Raw genomic sequence first — 14,485 nt, 5'->3', positions numbered from 1 at the left:
CAAGAATCACAGCCAGGCAATTTGGCCTCTGTGTACTTGACCCTACCCTGTTTCATTCTCAAATGGTATTAGGTTATTAAGATAGCAGTTAATAGAGATGAACTCTAACTCAGCCACACTCCAGGTAGGGTACTGAATCTGTATATGTTCTCACATATTTCACCTGAAGGCACTTGCTTTCAGTACAGATCAGAATCTAAATTCTCCCACGCACAGACTTGGACCCAAGGAATTCTTTAAACTAAGTACTTAAAGCACAGATGCTTATTAACCAACTGACAACCGATTTAAGCCTTCGTATTACAGTCCTTTCTAAGCTGTAAATTTAAAAAGATAAGTAAATTATAAAACCTCATTCCCACTCACCTGGGGGTTTCCAGGCACCAGTCCTTAGGACATAAATGTTGGACCAGAGTTAGCTAGCAGGAGACTACCATGGGGTACGGGAGTGGAAGAGAAGGAAAGAGAAAGAACAGGGAGGAAATAGCTAAAGAGAAGAAAAGGAAAGACATTTATTGAGTGCCCACTATGTTCTAGGAATTCCACTAGACCATCTACATATGTTATTGCACTTTACCCCCATAATAACCTATGAGGCGTGTAGTAATACCCTGAAGATTATCTTCTTCATGTGCAAAATAAATCAAAATTAAACTAGTCTCTACCCAACATTAAAGCCTAATCTCTTTCCATTATTCTCATGCTATCTCCCTAAGGTCAGCTCTTCAATGTCAATTCCATTGGCCAAAAAAGATTTGATCCATCTCTCTTATCTCCATGTTCACATCAATAAAATAGAGATAATAACAGTTTTTCTTCAGAGTTATTCTGAAGATTAAATGAGGTAGCCCTTGTAAAGCGCTTAGAAGTGTGCATGGCACAGAGTAACTACTCAATTATCAGTGCTCTTAATGGATGATGTAGCAATGATCAAGAGAAGAAAGACATGCCAGGTTCTGTGCTAGGTGCAAGTGTTAAGAAATTATACCACTCTGGCAAAACATACCTTAGGCCAGTTCAGCTTACAGCCCTCCCTGAGCATCTCAAAGACCAGCAGGAGACATTCTAGAGCAGTGCTTTTCAAGCTGCAATGTGCACACGAATCACCAGGGCATCTTCAAAAATGCAGATTCTCACTCAGTGGTCCTAGGCAGGGACCTGAAATTCTCCATTTCTAACAAACTCCTAGGCGATGCTCTGACCCAGTACACCTCACTTTAAATGACTAGGGCCTAAGGAACTGCTTTCCTCCTATTTCCCAGCCTCTAAATTCTCCCCCTCTAAAGTGCCTGAGATAATGAAAACAGTCCAGGGAAAATAAATCATCTTCAACAACCAAATGTCAAATAAATCAAATCCTCAAGCACTGAGAGCATAAAAGCTATTGAAGGCAGCTTTCTGGGGCTCCTGGGACTGGGAACCCTTTCTGCACACTCTCCTGGCAGCCAGCTAATCAACAGGAGGAGGGAATGCCTTCATTTTCCTCTCCCTACCCTTGAATCAAAAGGAGTAAAATGAATCTGATAAAGCCTGTGTGGCCCCAGGTCCAATTTGAAGGCTTGGTCCTTTTGTAATCTATTTAAACTCCCAAATGAATATAAAGAAGAGGGAGGGCTAGCTTACTCATGTGTGTTAGAATACTTTTGGAATCTTTGTCTTCTCACTGTGTTCCTTCTCATTGTCCTCCCTCTAGCTGTATTTCCCTCACCAGCAACATTCCAATTTAAGCCACAGGACTATAAAGACAAATGCCACAAAGTTCATCTGTTATTGGGTGACCACAGGAAGTGCCAGAGATTCTGAGAAGCAATTGAAATTGAACCATGTAACAGCCAACCTGACCCTCTTCACTCATGCCCCTCAGGATCCTGGGTGTAACATCAATTAAGACAAATTAACATAAAGAAAGTTGGACTGGAAGAAACATGATTTGTTTCAAGAAATACCACCGGCACCATGTTGTGATTCAGGCCATTGAGAAATGTTTCAAGTCTGACTCTGAGGAAAGAGAAAATATATTTACAAATATTTTATGAGCTTCAAAATTATAAGAAGTCACCAAGCCCCTTCTTTCCACTGCTACCATTTTCCAAGCACAACATCACAAGGTGAGTGGAGTGAACAGAGCAAGTGCAAGGAGCTTGCTTTGTTCACTCGCTGGCCTAGGCAGTCAGGAATCCCATCTTGTCTTGGTCCTGTAAGGGCTTTATAATCCTTGTCCATCCAGGTATAATGAAGAGGCCAGGCTACACTAGAAACTAAACATGGGATTTTGCCCACTTTTCACGCATCAAGCCTCTTTTGAAGGTTGTGCTCTAAACGATCTCATTCAAAGCATAAGGAGAACATGCATTGGTGAAGAACATGGGCTCTGCAATCAGACTTCTTGGGCTCTGGCACGTACTATCAGTGAGATGGTGGATAAATCTTAGTTTCTCTTAGCTTTGCTTTACTTACTCATAAATTGATGTGAATAAAAGCACCAACTTATAAGGTTACTGTGACAACAAAATAACACACAAAGCACAATGCCTAGCATATGTAAAAAGTATTATCCTGCCTTGCAGCACTTACAAGGTATGAATGAAAAAGAAAGCAAAATTTGCAAGTTTCTGCCCCCTGTAACTATATTGCCAGCTCATATTAGAACACTGAATGCTTCATAATATAATTCAACACCAGAGATAAATGTTTCTTTACTCTCTGGACCTCAGCATCCCTTTCTGTAAAATGAGGTGGTTGTATTAAATTGCTTACCTCTCAATTCCAACAGGAGCTGCGTAGAAATTGTTGAGCAATTCCCCAGGGATGCAAGCAAATCCCCAAAGACCCCCTCCTTGAGGCTGAGATGGGGGCTAAGATTAAATTACAGCTGCACAAACAGCAACTTCATCACATGATGTTTACCTAGCACTGTCTGTGTGTCTTTCATTCCTTCACCTTTGTGTTAGGTGTACCTATGTGCCAGACCCTAATGGAGGCACTGAGATGGCCAGGATGCTGAGGTAAGTGAGATGTGGCCCCTAGAACCAAGAAACTCATAGACCAGTAACAGAATAAAGTCAGCATAAAGACTAAAGGTGTAGGGCAGTGGGAATATTCGTTTTACTACTAGTGACAGAAAGACTCTCTGTGGTAACCTTCAGGGTATCTCCCATGGACTCCAAGACTTAAGTAAAGAATAGCAACCACTGTAACTCCTATCACTAGAGCTGTCCCTGCTATTATAAGTGCTTAAATGTCTACTCTATGCCAAGTCCATATCAACTACATTGAATCCTCTACATTAGTCCCCTGAATTAGGTATCATTATCTTCAGTGGGCCACAAACATCAGCCATCTTTCTGCTATGGCTTCTGTTAACAGCAAACAGACCACTCACAGATGTTTTTTTAGCCTAAGAGACTACACTTACCCCATATGAACCCTTCCTGACTGCAGCTGTTTAGAACACAAACAAGAACTTGATCTTGGGCAGTCAATTTATGGACTGGTTAAGAAAAAGGGTCAACTGGACCAATTAAATTATCTAGGCTTTCTCTCCCAGGCTACAGATTAGAATCAACTTTTTAAATATATAGTTATCAGGCTCCACCTCAGGCCAGTTAAATCAAACTGAGGGGAGGTGAGCTGGAATACATATTTGGTAAAGTTCTCTTGTTGGCTCTAATATGAAGCCAAGGTTGAACATCACAGCTTTAGAGCAGTGGTTCTCCCCAGGTGGGGTCGCCAAAGTAGCAGTATCAGCATCTCTTGGGAACTTGTTGGAAATGCAGATTCTTGGTCTCCACTCCAGACCTACCAGATCAGAAATGCTTGTGGTTGTACTTAGCAATCTGCATTTGAACAAACCCTCCAAATGATGCTGACAGACACTGAGGTTTGAGCACCATGGCTTTAGAGCCTCACTACTCGAAATGTTGTTCATCAACCAGCAGTATTGGAATCAACTGCAAACTTGCTAGAAGCACAGAATATTCTGTCCCAACCTAGAGTTAGCAAATGAGTATCAGCATTTTCACAAGATCTCCAGATGACTGGTGAAAATTAAAAATCCTACACCCTCCAACTGACTGAATGAACCCCTTTCTTGAACAAGGGAATCCCAGAGAAACTGTAAACCCTGAGTTCCCTGCCACGAAAGGATGGGAAATCAGACACACCTCATTATACTCCCACCCTTTAGTTGTTTAGACACAACTGACAAGCATTAATGTTATACTAGAGATTATAAGACTGACAGAACAGACTGTTTGTGGCAATAAGATACCAAATTATAAACAGCACCTAGGGCCATGCCAGGCAATGGTTAAGTCACACACCCCTACACTTAAAGAGTAAGCTATGTTCTAACTGTCACAGGGTTTTCATTTTCCTCCAGCAGTTAAACCAGCATTGGCCTTGAGACAAACAATATTGAGACAATTGCAGCTCACCCACCATCAGACCTTGACTGTCACCCTTCCCTGTTCCACAAGCCATAACTACAGCTTTTTTGGACAAGAGATTGATTTCAGTAACTTTCTCCTGATACGAGACCATCAACCACAGTCTTGTTCTGGCTGGTTTACAGAGAATGCTTACTGGATGCCTTCATGTCCTTGCTTCACCTTTTGATGTATAGGGCCTTATTGTAATGCATTTAAATGTTAAGTCTCCACCCCAAAGTGAACATGGGTCATATGTAACATTCAGATTTATTCAGTAGGCATGCTTCAGGACCCCCCTTCATGAATATTCACAGCTCCTCCCATAACCTGCTGAATATGTATACTTGGTCAACTAATTTAGCATAGATCCCTGTTTCACCCTCCCCTCCCTTGAAAGCTCTGCCAGAAGCTACATTTCCCAGCCTGTCAGGATGGCCACCCTGTAAGCTATAACTTTGTATAAGAAATAACATCTTCTTTCCAAAGTTATAGATCTCACGATTCTTCAGTTGACACTGTTATGTGCATTAAAGTTTGAGATACAAGGAAAAAAAATTAAATGAGTTGCAATGGAAGAAGATAAAAATAGTCAAAATAAGAAGCAATGACTCTCAGATAAGGAGTTGTACTCTACATGAAAAAAATTTATCAGAACAACCTGAGGGGTTCTCTCAACCTATTTGTACAGACATGCAGAGATTTCAGTAGGGAAGAATCACTGCCACTGATGAGAATATGTTGTGTTCCTCAGTGTGGTAGATGAAAATTAGGTTTATAAAACAGAAATTGAAAGAGGCTGGGAGGGAAAGCATGATGGGCATGGCAATGTGAAGATATAGAACAGCAGAGGAAGATGGGTATAAAAAGAAACTACATAGACAAGCAGAAAGAGGCTAACCCCATGAGGGAGAGAGAGCAATGAAGAAGTAAATGATCACTAGAATTGTGTCTCCCACCTTGCCAGTTTGGGTTCCAGTTCAGCAGTACCCTCACAATAAATAGCTTTTCTTGAGATGACTTGAAAGGGTCTTGATATGGTGTGGCTGTGTCCCCACCCAAATCTCATCTTGAACTGTAGCTTCCATAATTCCCACATGTCATTGGAGGGACCTAGTGGGAGGCAATTGAATCATGTGGGCGGGTCTTTCCTGTGCTGTTCTCATGATGGTGAATAAGTCTCACCAGATCTGATGGTTTTATACACGGTAGTTCCCTGCACAGTCTCTCTTTCCTGTCACCATGTAAGATGTGACTGCTCCTCTTTTGCCTTCCACCATGAGGGTGAGGCCTCCCCAGCCATGTGGAACTATGAGTCAATTAAACCTTTCCTTTATAAATTACCCAGTCTTGGGTATGTCTTTATTAGTAGCATGAGAATAGACTAACATCAGTCTCTATCTCTGTAACTACAAGCATTCATTTTGTGCAGTGACCACCCAAGAGTGTTCACTATGGGAGGGATAACAAAGACAAACACAAAGAAACAAAAAGGAGGAAGCAGGCTTCACCAGGCAGCCACATTCCCACTCAAGACTCCCAGATGCTAAGGAAGATTTTGCCCAGAGCCAGTTTGCCTCCTGAGATTGACTTCATGCCTCCAAACCAAATAAATGCCTGAGAGAGAAGAAGATCAACAGCAAGCGCTGGCTGGATAGTGGGAAATGTACACATTTCTCCCACACAGAGATTTGAGGCTTCAGCAGGTAGGCTTTCAGGTGCCCACATACCTCACCTCACCCTGGCAACACGTCTACTCTAATTGCACCTCATGTTTTGCCAAGGTGAGATGAAGAGGGTTTGAGGCACGAGGGGAAAGAATACAAAAAGAAAAGAAAGCCATTGAAATAAAGCCCCCGAGACCATCTTCTCAATATCCAAGGAAGCGGATGTGCCAAAATTATGGGGAAAATATATACACATACACAAACATATACACACACACACACACACACACACACATTTGATTAAAAAAAGCAGCCCTCCCCCACCTTTACTGAAAATAAAGATCCCTATAAATACATGATTCATACTGTCTAGTGGAGAATATTCCTCAGCAAAAATGTAAGTTACAAAATATTAATAAAAGAGATACATTTATGAGCAGTATAGCTACATGTTGCAATGCCATGGGCACTGGACTAGTATAATTGTTGTACTCAAACCATGAAATAAAAAATTATCAAATGAAGACGGGCTACCTGTATTCATTTACACTTCAACAAAGAACTTACTAGGCCAATTGAAAATCACTGTGCTCCCAAGAATGAATAGTTGTCAACCTGTCTTCCACCTCAATCTACTTAACAGGTGGTACATACCTGTGAGACAGACAAATATTTATGGAGCACCCACAATGCACCAGACACCATGCTAAGTAAGAGCTAAAGTGGAAGCATGAACAGGTTCTCTATTTCCTATGTTTGGGAGACAGACAGACAGCTATTTAAGCAACTAGGAAAAAAAGGGACAAATTACAAAAAAATACATACAATGTGATCTCATTTAAGTAAAAATACACAAGCCAAAACATTACCATATGTGCATATATAAACTACACACAAAAAAGTTTTGGTAATATATTCACTAAATCAGTGGTAAGCCCGCCTTGTCCTGCAAAGGGCTAGATAGTAAATATTTTCAGCTTTGTGGGCCATACAGTAGCTATCACAACTACTTGATTCTGTGGTTATAGTATGAAAGCAACCATAGAGTTCATATGTAAACAAAAGGGTATAACTGTGTTCCAATAAGACTTTATTTACAAAAATGGATTTGGTCCTCAGGTTGTAGTTTGCCAACCTCTGCTCTAAATTACTAAAAGTAAGTTATTTTAAAGGAGTACAACTTGAGGGAGAGATGAGTTTAAAAGAGAGCTCTCATTTTTACCCTCACAATCTCTTATTTCGTTTGAATAAATATCCACCTCTTAATCCTCAGTCCTGAGCACAAACATGGCAATCACTAATAAAGACTTGTTTAATAAAATATATATCTGGATGAGTTCAATTACTCATCATACTTAAAAATCAGTGTGATTCAGCCAAAAAAAAACCTCATTATTCCAGTCCCTGTGCCTGACTTGATTTAAATATTAGAAGGACACATTTGTGCACTCAAGGATTCCAAATCCTTGGTGAAGGCCGACTCATAAAGATATCCCATTGGAACCAGTGTATCAAATACAACTTACCACCCACAAGGTGAACAGGCAACCTACAGAATGGGAGAACATTTTTGTAATCTACCCATCTGACAAAGGTCTAATATCCAGAATCTACAAGGAACTTAAATAAATTTATAAGAAAAAAACAAACAATCCCATCAAAAAGTGGGCAAAGGATATGAATAGACACTTCTCAAAGGAAGACATATATGTGGCCAACAAACAGGAAAAAAGCTCATCATCACTGGTCGTTAGAGAAATGCAAAGCAAAACTACAATGAGATACCATCTCACACCAGTTAGAATGGTGATTATTAAAAAGTCAGGAAACAACGATGTCCTTTGCAGGGACATGGATGAAGCTGGAAGCCATCATTCTCAGCCAACTAACACAGGAACAGAAAACCAAACACTGCATGTTCTCACTCGTAAGTGAGTGTTGAACGACAAGAACACATGGACACAGGGAGGGGAACATCACACACCAGAGCCTGTTGAGGGGTAGGGAGCAACAGGAGGGAGAGTATTCAGACAAATATTTAATGCATGTGAGGCTTAAAACCTAGATGATGGGTTGATAGGTGCAGCAAACCACCATGGTACATGTATACCTGTGTAACAAATCTACATGTTCTGCACATGTATCCCAGAACTTAAAGTAAACACACACACACACAACAAATAAAACTGCAGTAAACTACAAACAACAACAACAACAACAACAACAAACAGGGTGATTTCAACTTAAAAAACCAGGCACGAAGTGGAATAAATATAGTGCTAGGGGAAGTACGGGACACTCTGGGAATACCTAAAAGGGGCACCAACCCCAAAGTGAAAGAATCAAGGGTAGGTTCCAAAGAAAGTGGACTCCAAGCTAACAAAAACCTGCCATTGTGTATAGAGGTATCAAAATGGAGAGCAATTATGCCTTGCAAGTGCACAAGCAGCACAAAAATAACCAGCCCACCTACCCAGCATTTAAGCACTCAGTCAGCTCAAGAGGAAGGCTCAGAAGTGTCTGGGTTCAAGCTGTGTCCCAGCAAGGCAGCTCCTGAGCTCTGTAAACCATCCTCCCTGACGTCAAACTAGGCCACACTAGGACAAATGGCAGAGGAAGAATCTGACTTCCCAATGAGTGCAATCCCATCCAAATTCAGTCATGGGATGGGCAAAATGGAGACCCTCATCCTTCCTGCTGAAATGGAGTTTTGACAAACTGAAAAATTACAGGTTTGAGCACTTCCCTAGAAACTATGTCTGTGGACAACTACTCCTCCTAAGCAAACAAAGTGTTAGCCACTTCTCTTGAGAGAGCAGCCTGTGAACAAAGAGAAGACAAATATGCTACTCTTTCCTGGAAGCCCACAACACACCCTACTCCTAAACTGCTGTCACTCAGACAATTCCCTAAAGGGAGAGATTAAATTCTACTTCTATAATTTTCAATTGCCTTCCAAAGAAATTACAAATGAAACCTAGCTTTGTCATTGATGTTTATTTTTAAAAGACCAAAATAGGTGGGTTAATTTATTAAGTAAAAATAGACCACAATGTTTCAAGCAGAGCATCCTCTTTGTATTTAACAGATACACTTAACCAAAACCTTCATTTTCACACGCAAAAATCTTTCACCTTTTGTTAGTTCTTATTGTCTATCCTAGCTCAGGAAGAAAAAAAAAACATGTCATTTTCCTTCGAGGGTTTGTGTGTGGATCTTTGGCTCCACTAGCTGGTAGTTATTTAAACATAAATGAAAGCAAAGTGGTGCTGGGGAGAAACTCGGCTGGGGATGGAGAGGTATCCAGAAGCATGCTGCTGTGTGACAAGATCCCTGTTTCAAAAGATTGAGTGCGTGTGCTTAAGAAAAACTACATGTTGGGTTACTGTTTAGGGACTTTACAACTGGTGCTCTGATTGGCTTAAGCCCCCATCTGGAGTTTATATGTCTCTTGTCCTAATCCCTAGTGAGTTCCATGAAGAGTCCAACACTCTCTAATATTGGGGAGAAGAGTCATTTCCCATCAACAGAATGACCCCACAGGTCATTCTCCACAACCCTCACTTCTCCTAATGCCCTTTCCTAGGTGTTCCCTGTGGCATCTCAGGACCATTCATGTCTTCAGACAGCCTCTACATCCTTTTGCTGTCTAATAACAATAGCTTATCTGTCTCTTGCCATCATATCTAGAGGGTAGCTCCTGGCAGTCAAGGTTCATTCTGAGCCCTCTAGTGACAGCTAAAGTGATCCAAAGCCCTCTTAAGGATTTTGGGGGAGCCTTTAGAGCTGTATCTGGGAAGAAAGACTGTTGAACTTTTTTTTTTTTAACTCTGAGATGTCTTCCTTGATCTTGAGACATGCCAAGGATGAGAGGAGCAGCAGGTGCAGGGACAGAAACAAGGAGGAGATGAGGATGCACACAGCCCTAATCTCCTGAGAGTACCACTCCCTGGAAAGCATAGAACCACCATTCCCTCAGCTCAAAATGTGTCTTGTTCTAGGTCTTAAATTTTTTCTCAAGAATTGCCTCCATGGGCATCAGATAATTAATACAAATTGAGTACTAAAATGGTTTTATTTATTCATGCCCCCAGTGACTTTTCTGCATATCCAGGGATATTGCCTTAGCGGTTTGAGGGCGCTACAGATTCACAATAGTGAATTTTCTCCTTGGAATTTGCAAAGGTTTAACATATATGCTTGCCTTGAGGACAAAAACAATGACTTTGATTTCACTTGCTCCCAACTGATACCACAGAATCCAGAATAGTGAAGGTACTCTTTTAAAACTTGATGAATACATAAATGAATGAGTGTGTGAATGATAACTGCAGTAATTCAGAGTTAGTCTACCCTGTGTCTTTATAAAGAGAGGACATTTGAAGAGACATAGACAAAGTGAATGTCATGTGAATGTGAAGGTGGTCATCTACAAGTCAAGGAGGAAGGCCCTCACAGCCCTCAGAACAAACCAACCCTGCCAACATTTTGATCTTAGACATCCAGGCTCCAGAATTGAGAGACAAATTTCTGTTGTTTAAGCCATGCAGTCTGTGGGACTTTATTATGGCAGCCCTAGAAAACAAACAGATGTCCCCAATTTTCCTCTTCAGGCTGTGTCTACAGAGTTCATTGACACACTGAAATTCTTAACCAAGAAGTAATGTAGTGACTGAGGACAGGGCCAAGAGTCTCTCCACCTAGGCTCCAAACTTGCTTTCACCACTTGCTAGGTGTGTGACTTGGGTCGAGTTACTCACCCTCTCTGTGCCTCAGTTTTTGCATCCCTAAATGGAGACTCTAACAGAATAATATCTCAAAGTCTAGTTGTGGGGATTAAGTGAGATAATTCAGCACAACATCTGGCACACAGTAAGAGCTTAATCAATATTAGTTGTTGCTTGTGGTGGTAATGGCGGTTAACGGTGGTAGTAATTGCTATGTTGGCATTGCAAAATGCAGTCTATTAAAAGGAGAACAGGGTTTCAATACAAACAGACCTGGGTTCAAACTCCAGTTCCATTTCTTACTAGCTTTGTGACGTTCAATAATTCACTTTACCTCTCTAACCCTCAGTAAATTGGAGATCATCTATAAACAGAAGTAATCTGTCATAGAGTTACAATATAAATTAAGAGGGAAAATGAATTTAAAGCATTTAGCACTGTTCCTGGCTTAGAGTGACGCCTCAATAAATGTCCATTTTTAAAAGCAGATGATCTGATTCCCCATCTCACTCTCACTTGGTTCAACCACAGTCTTTCTCCATGCCTCAAAAGGAAACATCATTTTGCAGGAAAAAAGATTGAAATCATGTCCTTTGAAGCAATGTAGATGGAGTTGGAGGTCATAATCCTAAACAAATGAACACAGGAACAGAAAATCAACTACTGCATTTCTCACTTGTAAGTGAGAGCTAAACATGGAGCACACTTTGACATCAATACGAGACAACAGACACTGTGGACTACTGGAGGGTGGAGGGAGTGAGGAGTGGGTTAAAAACTACATATTGACCCGGGCACAGTGGCTCACACCTGTAATCCCAGCACTTTGGGAGGCTGAGGCGGGTGGATCACTTGAGGTCAGGAGTTCGAGACCAGCCTGGCCAACATAGTGAAACCCCATCTCTACTAAAAATATAAAAATTAGCTGGGTGTGGTGGTTCACACCTATAATCCCAGCTACTCAGGAGGCTGAGGCAGGAGAATTTCTTGAACCCAGGAGGTGGAGGTTGCAGTAAGATGAGATCGCACTACTGCATTCCAGCCTGTGCAACAAAGCAAGACTCTGTCAAAAAAAAAAGAAAGAAAGAAAAGAAAAGAAACTACATATTGAGTACTGTGCTTGCTACCTGGGTGACAAGATCTGTACTCCAAACCTCAGCATCACTCATTATCCTCATGTAACAAACCTGCACGTGCACCCCTGTATCTAAAATAAAGTTGAAATTTTTTTAAAAGACTGAAAAGCGGCTTAGCAATAGCTGTTCTTTTTTATCAGCTAATCCTAGTGTGGGCAATACTATTAAAATACATTAGTGTCTCCCTACTAGAAAGCAGGCTCAACCCAAGAGTGTAGTTCATTTCCAAGCACACATGTTCTCCAGCCAAAATGAGCCATGCATCCCTCATAGGCTCTTTGAATGGTATTTCAAGGTCACTTCTCAGGATAGGAAACTGTCCCTCTGCAGTCACAGAGCTGACATTTTCTTTCTTTTACCTGCAAGGCCCCTTAAGTCTTCTGAGCAAAAACTTTTTGCCTTCAAAGATTGTGCTGCAGATAGGAGCTACTGACTGCTGCACGCCTGGGGCTCAGGAAAGCATTCTCTCTATTCCAAATGATTCATAAAACACCCCTGTTTTTTAAACATATGCATAAAGAAGCTAAAGAGGTTTCACAAAAAAATAAAAATACATTTTCCATCTTTCAAACCATTCAAAAAACTTGAAATCTCCTCAAGTATTTTATCGATGATTTTCAACATTTGTCATCACTCTCCACATAAATGCAAATCGAAGCATTCAAACACATCTGAGGAAAATGTACAAGGAAGTACACTTAACAATTCTTTCCATAATACTCGCCATCCTTATATCCTGAAATCATTTTTCAAACAGTAACTAAGCATTCCTAAACATTATCCTTTGAGACTATCATTATAAATGCTCTCTCCAAAATTTAGGAAGGGCGCTTCTCTCTTTCCCTGATGGAAGAGGAAGCCGAAGTGTAATGTTTACTTTATAGTTTCCTTGACACTCTATAAGCAGTGTCCTCACTGCCATTCAGTTCCTCTCCCCGCCAAGTTCCTAAGCACTTGACTGTCACCCATGAGACTTTCCTTAATTTTTATGCATTCAGCTTGCATAAAAGTACTTGGAGAGAGAGTACACTCCAGCAACAAAATATCTCCCTCAGGAACTTACACCTGAAGAGAGAATATGGGAAACAAAAAGTTATTTCTTAATGTCAAGATGATGGCCCCTAGGCATGAGGCTACCGAACAAGTTATAGCAGGAAATAGGCCATGTAAACACAAATGCCACCCAGAGCAAGCCAGCGAGCTCCATGGGGCTCTGCAAGGTTGCATCCCAGGTGCCTGGCACAAGGTGGGCCCACAGATCTATAAATATTTTGTAAATACCTGATACATAGTGAATATCTTTGGTGTAAGGTATAGTATTTTAATCTGTTTTGTATCTCACACATACTTACCATGATATCGTATATACAATTGTTCACATGCTGGTCGACAGTACTATTAAGTACTTATATTCAGTGCTCTAAGTCAGACACTAAAATATGCGTGATCTCATTTAATAATCACAACAAAGTTGTTGGGCAAAGTATCATACCCAATTTTCAAAAAGAAAGAGGAACTTGGGGAGATAAATCTGTTCTCCTGAGTCACACAGAAGTGAACAGCAAAAAGTAAATTCAAACTCAGGTGTGTCTCAGTCCAATCTCCATAATATTTTCTCTACCGTGCAATTTTCTCATGGGTGTTAGTAACGTGTGCATGCACACACACACAGCTGCACAGTCAAATTAGCAGGATTTTTTTTTTACTGTAGGTCTTCCCAGAGTCTTTGCTATGCTAATGTAAATTGTAAATCTTCAAGAAGACACGGAGAGTAAGTGGCAGTCTGCAAACTAATTTTAGAGAATCCTTTGTTCATGGAGCATCTCATGGAACTGTTGTCCCATAGAACAGATTTTAATAAATAGTTTGCTAATAAATATCTGATGAATCAGAAATGTGTGGTCTTAGGTCTCAGAGAAGAGGACCAGTTACCTGGAAGAGGGCATACAATGTGGGACATCTTCCTCTCTACCATGTTAATAAGCCCCCAAATCGCTTAACCCTTCACAGAAATTGAATAGCAGGAATTTCATTCTGTGAAAATTACCTAGTGAAATTCAAAAGTTATCACAAAATAAATGAAGTGCCAGCTTCCCTGGGCAATTAATATGCTCAATGACAGCTAAATCTTAAAACTTCAGGAATCCACTGGAGTGTAGAGATAGAAGAGAATACTATGTCACCCAGTGGAATATTTTCTAATTATTCTCCCTTCTCCTATTTCAAATATATCCCTTTTGAGATCGCTTGAGGTTCCATATTCTTTCTTTCGCTCTTGGTCAAAAATTTTATATTTAATCAGATCTCCAAGATGGCAAAATAGGAGGATGGCCTTCATATTTAATAAAAGTTGGAGACTAGAGTTAGGCTAAGCATAGAGACTTCTAAAATCAACATTCCAGATTTCTAATCCTAGAAGTTACCTTGATTACTTTCTCTCTTTGTCAACTCATCTCATAGCCCTTTCAGTCTTATTTTTGTTTCTGTCCTTTTTGCTTTCTTTTTTTTTTTTTTTTTTTTTTTTTTTT

The sequence above is a fragment of the Theropithecus gelada genome, chromosome 14, assembly GCF_003255815.1.
Source record: "Theropithecus gelada isolate Dixy chromosome 14, Tgel_1.0, whole genome shotgun sequence".
NCBI lineage: Eukaryota > Metazoa > Chordata > Mammalia > Primates > Cercopithecidae > Theropithecus > Theropithecus gelada.
Note: the sequence above shows the minus strand (reverse complement) of the source record.